This window comes from Macrotis lagotis, chromosome 1 (assembly GCF_037893015.1).
Source record: "Macrotis lagotis isolate mMagLag1 chromosome 1, bilby.v1.9.chrom.fasta, whole genome shotgun sequence".
In the NCBI taxonomy this organism is placed as follows: Eukaryota; Metazoa; Chordata; class Mammalia; order Peramelemorphia; family Peramelidae; genus Macrotis; species Macrotis lagotis.
Window position 1 is genome coordinate 703,056,231 of NC_133658.1, and position 9,597 is coordinate 703,065,827.

The following is a 9,597-nucleotide window of genomic DNA, read 5'->3' on the forward strand; positions in this document are numbered from 1 at the left end:
AACTTGGTTATAAGCCTATTTATTTTGTAGTTTAGAAAATTTCATCCCAAGAAATGGCTTACTTAGCCATTTAAAAGTAATGGCTGTTAAATCTTATCTTTCCTCTCTGTGACTTCAAAGTACTTATTGTCTTCAAGAGCTTTCTCTTCAACTTGAATTTTATTCTGTATACCTTAAATGCCAGTGCTAAATGCCTTGAGTAAACATATTGCTTTCCATTTTATTATACTTCTAGTATTAATGATTAAATAATTATTGTTAAATATTATCTCTCATTGTTAAATTTTCCAAGGAATCTTGATGATTTTCTTTTAATCATATCCAGTTTGTTTTGTCAGTAACTCAACAAAAATTTATTAAATGTATACTATATGGCAAATACATGTTAAGGGTATACAAAAAAAAAAAGAAAACTGTCCCTACTCTAAATAGGGAACATAATCTAATTGGGGGAGATAATGGGCATTTAATTACATATAAAAACAAATTATATATGGTTACATTGGAGATAATCAGCAGCAGATATTCACTAGCAATAAGGGGATCAGAAAAGACTGCTTGTAGAAGGTTAGATTTTAGCTGAGATATAAAGGAAAGTTAGGGAATCTAGGAGATAAAAATAAGAAGAAGAAAATTCCAGGTTTGAGGAAATGCTAATAGAAATTAATGAAATGAGGAAATGGAGTGTCTTGTATAAAGATCAGAGAGAAGGACAGAGTTACTAGATATTGGAGTACATAATAGTAGAGGGAACTAAGTGGTAAAAAAAGTCAGGTAAAGTATAAGAGGAACAGTTTGTGAAAAGCACTGGATGTCAAAATGATTCCAAATGTAGGACTAGAATTTATTGAATCAAAGTGTGTTTGTGTGTGTGTGTGTGTGTGTGTGTGTGTGTGAGAGAGAGAGAGAGAGAGAGAGAGAGAGAGAGAGAGAGAGAGAGAGAGAGATCAGTGAAATGAAGGATGGATTGGCTCAAGGAGAAATTTGAGATAGGAAGACCCAAATAGAGTATTATTATGATATTGCAGGTGTGAGATGATAAGATTCTGTATCATAGGACAGAAGGGGGAACAGATGAAACATATTATAAATGCATGTCTTGCCTTTAAATAATTTATTGGATTTGGAAACTGATTAAAAATGAGGGTAAAAAAGGAATTGAAAATGATACCTAAAGTGTGAGTCTGGGGAATGGGAGGATAGTATTGGCTTCAACAGTTATACAAAAGATAAGAATGGGTATGCTTTAAGGAAGAAAGATAAGTTTAGTTTTGAAAATGGTAAGTTTAAAGTGCCTGATGTTCAAGATGTCCAATAGACAGTTGGATATGTAAGTCTGGGTAATTGGAAAGAGGTTAGTGCTAGATAAGTAGACCTGAGAATCATCAGCAGAGAGGTGATCTGGGAACTCATCAAATCACCCAGTATAATAGGATAGAGGGAGAGAAAAGCCAAGGAAAAGAGTCTAGAGTGATACACACTCTTTTGTTTGTTTGTTTGTTTTTGCAAGGTAATAGTTAAGTGATTTGCCCAAGGTCACAGAGTTAAACAATTATTAAGTGTCTGATGTTGAACTTGAATTCAGGTCTTCCTAACTCCAAGACCAGTGCTCTATTCACTGTGTCATCTAGCTACCCCAAGATGATGTTTGCCCTTCATTTTTGAAGAAGACCATAACATCAGGGAGGTGATTCCATGACAAGTACATGAATTGGATTTGAGTGAAGCGAGGTTGTATTAAGTCACCAGTCTTACTTTCTTCTCTGAAACCATCTGGGTCCAGTGACCAGATGTTAATCAGTACAACTGGAGATGGCCCTAGATGAGAGGCAATCAGGATTAAGTGATTTTCCCAAGGTCACTCGGCTAGTAAGTGTTTGAGGCTGTATTCAACCTTCAGTCCTCTTAACTCAAAGGTCAGTCAGTCTTCTGTCTACTGCACCACCTAGCTGCCCCAACATACACACTTTTTTAAAAATTTTAGGCAATAGGGTTTGAGTGACTTGTCCAAAGTCACATAGATAGGCAATTATTTAAGTGTCTGAGGTCAGATAAGATACACACTCTTAATGAATATGACATGGATGAAGAGCCATCAGAGAAGATGGACAGGAGAGAGTTGTGCCATTAAAAAAAATTAAAGAGAGCATCAAAGAGAAAAGGATGATCAGCATGTCAGAAACTGCCAATATGTGATGAAAGACGACTGAGAAAAAACCAATTAGATTTTGTAATTGAGATAATTTTATATATCTTGTTGCTAGAATATTTCTGTGTCATAAAGGACTGTGTATGCTTGACTTTCATAGCACTTAGCAAAGTGACTGGAACAAAATGGATACTGAGCTATTGCCTACTGTCTTAACTAGGTTTGATGTATATATGGCATACTCTTTATAGCAATAGAGCTCTTACATTGGCAAGTTTTTAAATATTTTATCAACACAGTGGACTCTTGCATTCTCTACAAATTTAACTAAATTCTTTAATGGTGAATATGTGGTCTCTTATTAAATAACATGCACAAAATCCTACCTATTCTTTTTATTGAGGATTCCCTTAATTGGGTAAATTATTCTTACAAAAAATATTTAGCCAAGAAAGAAGACATATAAGTCACTGGTTATTGATATTCTTTGCTTTATAAGACTTTTATTTAAATAAGATACAAAATTAAAGCAAGGATGAGTTAATGGGAATCATCCAGAATCTGGTTCAGGTAAAATTTCTAGGATTCATAAATCAGATTCACAAAGGACCTATCAGCCTCAACACTAAAGGGACTGGAAGACCTGGTATACCATATATCAGTGAGCCAAGGCCCTGGGATTACAATCAAGAATATACTACCCTGCAAAATTCAGTATATACTACCAAGGAGAAAGATGGATGTTCAACAAAATAAGACTTCCATAATTTCCTTACATAAAGACTAGAACTGAATAGAGAATTCAATCACCAAATAAATGACTCAAGAGTTGCATAAAAATGTAAATGAAAAGGGGAAGGAAAAAATAAAAATTGGTCAAGATCATCAAATTGTATACAGCCCTAAAAGGGAAGTTATGAAACTTTTCTTCTCTTAGGATAATTAAAGGGTTGAATATAATTGAAGAGATTGGACTTAAAGGATATGGGTATAATTGGGTCTAGTCTCTCCATTGAAGAGGTGCAAGATGGCATCTATGTTTGAGATAAAAATCCCTGGTGAAAAGCAGTGGTGTTAACTTTAAGTATCTCATTATACTTTGACCCACTTTAATTCTGCAGTGCTGACAAAGTTTAGTACTTCTTCTGATGAGAGCATCATAAGTTGGGTGGTCCTGAATCAGTGTCTCCTATAACTTACAATCACTTGTAAAATTCTCAGATGAGACCCTTAGAGTCTCCCAGTACTTGGAGATCTTTAAGATTCTTGTAGTTAATTAGATCAGGGTTTGAACATACTTCATTTAAAAAGGGGTTAAGTATCTTCGGTGAGGGGGTGAGGTAAAGTGGGAGAGAGAATAGGCCTGGGTGGGGGGAGAAGCACAAATTGTACAAGAAATGATTTGACTTTGGCTCATGAGGAAGATTGTGTGTCCTTGGAGGGTACTTGAAAAGGGAGTAAGGTAAAAAATGATTATGATTATAATTGGATGTAATTTGAGATAATGCTGCTTATCAAGCAATCAAGCAAAATAAATCTTCTAGAATTTTTGTATGAGGTAGCATCATATAAAGTCTGGAAGGCTACTGGTGCCTTCTTGAAAGGAGATTACATCCACCTAGATGGATATAACTTTAGGTGACTTAGGACAAACAATAATTTGCTCTGTGGAAAATTTTGATAAACTTTCTGGTCTTAATTAAAAGCAAATTTAATGCCAAATGAAGAGGGTATTTATTGAAATTCAACAATTACTTTCTTTTGAGAATGAGAATTATCATTATGAAATATCCCAGACCCAGAACTTGGCTATTCATATTTGTATTTGTTATTTTTCATTTATTTCAGTAGTTTTCAACTCTTGGACTTTTCATGACAAAGAGACTGGAGTGATTTACCATTTCCTTTTCCACCTGATTTTATAGATGAGGATATTAAGGCAAACAGGGTTAAGTGACTTTTCAGGGTCACACAGCTATTAAGTGTTTGATTCTGGATTTAGGTCTTCTTGACTCTAGGCCCAGTACTCTATCCACTGCATCACCTAACTGTCTGATACATCTTGTGTGTCTGTATACACACACACACACACACACACACACACACACACACACACATTGTGGATGTTATTGTGGATGAAACTTCACAATAGAACTGGGAAAATACATCATTATTGATGATGGGCTCACATCATAGATTCCAATCAGTACAGGAATATAATATTGTTTTATAATATTAAAAAATCATAGTTGTGAATTTAGGGGATTTAATTCAAGTCAAATCAGTAAGTATTTATTAAAACCAGGTTCTTGGCTAAGTACTAAGGATATACAGAAAGCTAATTCTCACATTTATATAGCAGTCTTTAGAATTTGCAAAGTGCATTGGTTATTTGATTCATTTGAGCCTTAACAACAATCCAGTGAGAATATAATAACCCATTGTTATTTTAGATGAGGAAACAGGATCAGAAGAGTTAAATTATTTGATCAAGGAGACATTTGCTGGCAAATGTCTGAAGTGAGATGTGAACTCGATGCATTTTGACTTTTAAGTCTAGTACTATTTAAGTCTATGCCCCATAGGCTGAATGTATTTTCTACATCAACAGTTATAAAGAATGAAAAAAAAAAGTTCAAAATTCATTTCTCTGAGTTTTTGCTTTAAAACCTTTGGAAAATAGCTTGAATACTATCATGTTCTTAGTTCATAGGATCACAGATAAAATAGGATTCACATATTTAGAGCTAGAAAAGATCTTAGAGTTCATCTAATCTAACTCCCTCATTTTAAAGATGTCAGCTGAGGCCAAGAAACTTGGCCAAGATCATCCAGATAGTAAATACTGGGGAGTGGGGGGGGAGACTTGACCTTAGACTCTTTGTCCCTAAATCCTATCTTTTTTTATTTTACCAAATTGACTTTTTAATTGCATCTAGATATGAATTCTTATTCAGCATGCCTCTCTTAAGATAACAAATACTGAGCTTTCTTGATGTAATTAAACTTTTTGAACAAAATTTGAAAATTTTATGAACACAGCAGGCATAGCAGGTTAATTGAATTGTTTATCCAATCATTAATTAGTCTTCTTATATTAACAGGAATTTTGAAGATCTAGGAATAAGGTCAAAATATATCCCTCCCTGCCCCCCTCCCATATCAGGAGGAATAGATGACACAATAGATATGGCTAAGGGGATAATTGTGCACATATTATTAAAAGTACAATTTACTTTTGAAAACTTGTTTTCTAATTGACATTGAGATTCAGGGACAATTTTCTTGATTCACTTATTTCTTCAAGATAATGTATTTCTTCTGCTAAATGTTTAGCAGTGAACATGGGTCAGGCATAGAATCATTGCAATGCAGCTCATCTTATATTGTAAATTCTCCTTCAGCAACAGACTGGCATTCAAGTCTGACTCTGGCAGTTAAAATATATGGCTTCATTTTAAGCTCATCATGGACTTGGGTGGAATTTTCAATCCCTTTATTACCCAGAAGGATAGTCTCACTGGTTTGGATATATTTGTATATATTTTTTGATTCTTTGATATTTCTTTTGATCTATTATCTCATCTTCCTGGCTTCTGACTCCCCCAGTGCAAATAATCCACCCCTCTCAACCTTCTTATCCTTTTTTATTCATATCTACATCCTTCTATAAAGCCTTCACAAAAGATCTACACTTAGAAATAATTAACTCTAACCATGTGTAGGTTTCACTTATCATTTCTCATCACAAATGTAATTAAACTAGAATCTGTTTGCACCTTAAATTGTAATTTGAGGCAACTAGGTGGCATATAGGATAGAGCAATAAACTTGGGAGTGAGGAAAACATAAGTTCAAATCCTAATATATATCTAATAGTTGCTTGGCCTGAGCAAATCACCCAATTTCCTTTAACATAAATTTCCTCATCTGTAAAATGAGAATAATTATAGCACCTATTTCATAGTTTTATAATGATCAAAGGAGGGATGTGTAAAATACTATTTATTCCTTAAAAATCCATATACTTTTATTACTAATTATTATTGTTGTTATTACATGAAGAAAGTCACTTACCAACATTTTTTAAATTTTATTTATTTAGAAATGGGGTTGAGTGACCTGTCCAATGTCACACACTAGGCACTTATTAAAATGTCTGAGCTCAGATTTGAACTCAGGGCTGGTGCTCTATCTACTGTGCCTCCTAGCTGCTCCACTTACCAAAAATTTTTAAAAAGAACTCTCTCCATTCAATTAGCTGCCTGAACACCTGACATACTACCATTATTTTATTCATTCCACTGGGTCTTAAAGATTTTAAGGCTCCAGAAGTTCTTTAATGAATCAATGAATCAATCAACAAACATTTCTTAAACATGCCAAAGACTAGGGGATTGAAAGAAAAGAATAAAATAGTTTCCTGTTCTCAAGAACTTTCCATTCTACTGAGAGAGAAAACATGAACTCAAGTAAATATACATCATTTGTACAAAATAAAAAAAAATATTAGATAATCAGTCATTGAAATTCAATTATCCTTCATGTAAGCTCTAGAACCTGTTAGTTAATATCACTAGGAAAAGGGGGATGTTGAGGTACCAGAAAAGAGAGTTAAGAGTAGTCAAGGGGCAGCTTGGTGGCACAGTGGATAGAGCACTGCCCCAGAAGTCAGGAGGAACTGAATTTAAATCTGGCCTCAGACACTAAATAACAACATAATTGTATGACCTTGGGAATGTCACTTAACCCCATTGCCTTGCAAAAATCAGTCAAGGGTATAAGGGAAAAGGCAAAAGATAAACTTTAACTTCTTTATATTTTTAACCAGTTATTATTGCCAGAGGTCAACCATAATACAATTATCCCCAAATCCATGCAATTTTCACTTGTCCTAATAACTGGGCAAGCAAGTAGACAGGACAGAGGACGGGAAAAGAATAAGTCACAAGAAGGGAAAGAGATAAATTATTAAAGACAAGAGAATAGGAAAAAGCAAGATGTTAGAATCAGGGTAAATGTTAATCCTGTAGAAAATGAATGAAGGAGAGGGATAACATAATCATAAAACACTATGAAGGTTCTTTGGGATATTTGTTTAAACTGGTGGGGGGAGAGACTTACATAGGATTTTGAAATAGAAGTGAGGAACAGACCATTGTTCTTTACCCATTGCCAATTTAGAGCACAGGGCAATTATGCTTAAGTTTCTCATGGAGTCAGTTTGAATTTGAAAATCAATTGCTTTCATTTAAAATAGATTTCTAACCCCAAATGTACAACTGGAAAACTTTAAAAGTAGCATTTTTTGAGTAGGCCAAAATAATTCTCTATTTCTTTAGAAGAAAAGAAATTTTCATGATTTATAATTGTTATTCTTAATAATTCCATGTCCTTCCAGGACAAATGAAAAAAGTTAAATATTTTGAAAAAGAGAGCATATCATTTAGTATGTGTTATAATTATTTAAAAAAACTATTGTGACTTTTAAACATCTGGTTATTTCAGAGAAAATACATCAACTATCCCACTCATTAAAGCTTAATACAGTGCAAAATGTCTAAATCAATAAGCATTTTCAGAAAAAAAGTTCAGTATTCTGTGAATTATGAGGAGAAAATGTCTTAGTGTTCAAAATATTTTTTAAAAAATCTGTCTATAATTTGTGGGAGGCAAATCTTATAATCACCAATCCTTTCTAAGCAATTTTGTCAGTATTTACCTTTGTGATATATCCTTAAATCTGATGATTAAGACTCTTTTCTTTATGAAAGGAGTATATTTTTGGGATTCCAATTCAATTCATGAGGTATAATAACCTATTTTCACTCCAAAAGACAATGAATATATTCTCAAACCACTGGCCAAAGCTGATTTTAAATCTTAGTTTCCTGAATCCCTAGGTTTAGTTACACTACCACTTCTAAAATATCTTCTCCCATGGGGGGAAAATATTGAAACTAGGAAAAAAAGTGAAAACGGGAACATTGGCTTTGTTTTGGAAGCTCATAACATTTGGTATAGAACCATAAAATGAGTGATAAGCTCTAATTACCAATTATTGAGATAGAGGAATATTTTTCTTTTTGTTGGTAAATCATTCTTAATTACATGTAACATTAAAGTAAATAATATTTTTTTCTAATTTTCTCTCCCTCTTTTTAGGAAGAGATCTTTCATAATATGCCATGAACCTTCAATCAAGAAATTCTCCCACTATCCATCAGGTTAAAGGAGGTCAATGGAGAAAGAAAGAAAAAGAAAAAGTTGGGGGGGGGAGGAAGGGAGGGAGACAACCTTCCCCTTATCAACAGTACTTATATGTACTGTACATCAATGGAAATAGACTACTGGTAAGCAGATCACAAAATAACTCCTTTACATCCCTAACAATGAGGATCATCAGGGAAAAGATCTTGTATGTTCCCCCTCTTTGCTAATGACAATAAAAGCATTCAATTTTCCTTTCACTTTTTTTCACTAACCTACCTTCAACCTCATGTATCCTGAATTTACATAATTGTTTAAGCATTTTGGTCTTTCTCACTGAAGTATATTTTTTTCATGCATATAACATTCAACCTATTCACTTGTCCTTTCTTCCTGACTTACTCATGGTCACAAAGCTTAAATATGTAAGAGGGAGAATATAAACCAAGGTGTTCTTGCCTTTAAGGCTAGCCTGCTATCCACTATACCATTCAGTTCCTCATCTGCCATCTCTAGGACAGGTGTTGATATTGGTTTTGAACCTATTTTCCAGAGTTATTTTTCCAAATATATTTTTAGTATATGGGCTCAGAAAAAAAAATTGCACTACTAGTACAGATTCACTGAGTTAGCAGAAATGTCAGGGCTAAGTTCTTAGTTTAGAAAGGTACCCTGTAGTGCTTTAATTGTCTTGTTTCTTCACATGAAAAAATAAGATAAAAATTATCTTATTTACCTTAGAGCTTGAGTAAGTAATGTCTAATAAAAGCTCTATTTTGCCTTTTAAAATACCCTTAATGGTTATATTCCATTAGGGTCTGAATATTAACCTCTCCACCTCAAATCACTGTTTGCTTACTTTAAAGAAACACTAAGGGATCCTGTCATTCTATATTTGTAATCATTTAATTACCTCTCACATCTATTGGCTCTTTACAAATCTAAGCATCTGTCTGCAGTGTTCATTATTTGCTGTTCCTTCCATATATAGTATCATCCATCTGTGATAATATAATGTTTTCTTTGCTGCTACTTTTTCCTTCCTTCCTGGTCCAATTTTCTTCTTTTTATGAAGTTGTAAAGTTTCTGTTAAAATATGTTCCCAGAATCAAAGTTTGGGTCAAACTTTAAGGTTCAGCCCTATTAGGTCATCACCAGTTGTGAGGGATTCATTTGTGGTTTCTTTGCCTTTTAAGGCAAATAATTTAAATAAATAATAATAAATTTGCAATGAAATA

General features: G+C 33.6%; 1 long non-coding RNA gene across 1 annotated transcript in view; it reads left to right on the forward strand.

Moving 5' to 3' along the window:
* LOC141523449 (uncharacterized) overlaps positions 1-8,589 on the forward strand; it is a 32,102-nt gene extending 23,513 nt beyond the window's left edge. The window contains exon 4 of the long non-coding RNA XR_012478491.1: positions 8,315-8,589. This is a non-coding gene — a long non-coding RNA (uncharacterized LOC141523449). The remainder of the gene's footprint in view (positions 1-8,314) is intronic.
* Positions 8,590-9,597: the final 1,008 nt, after the last annotated feature.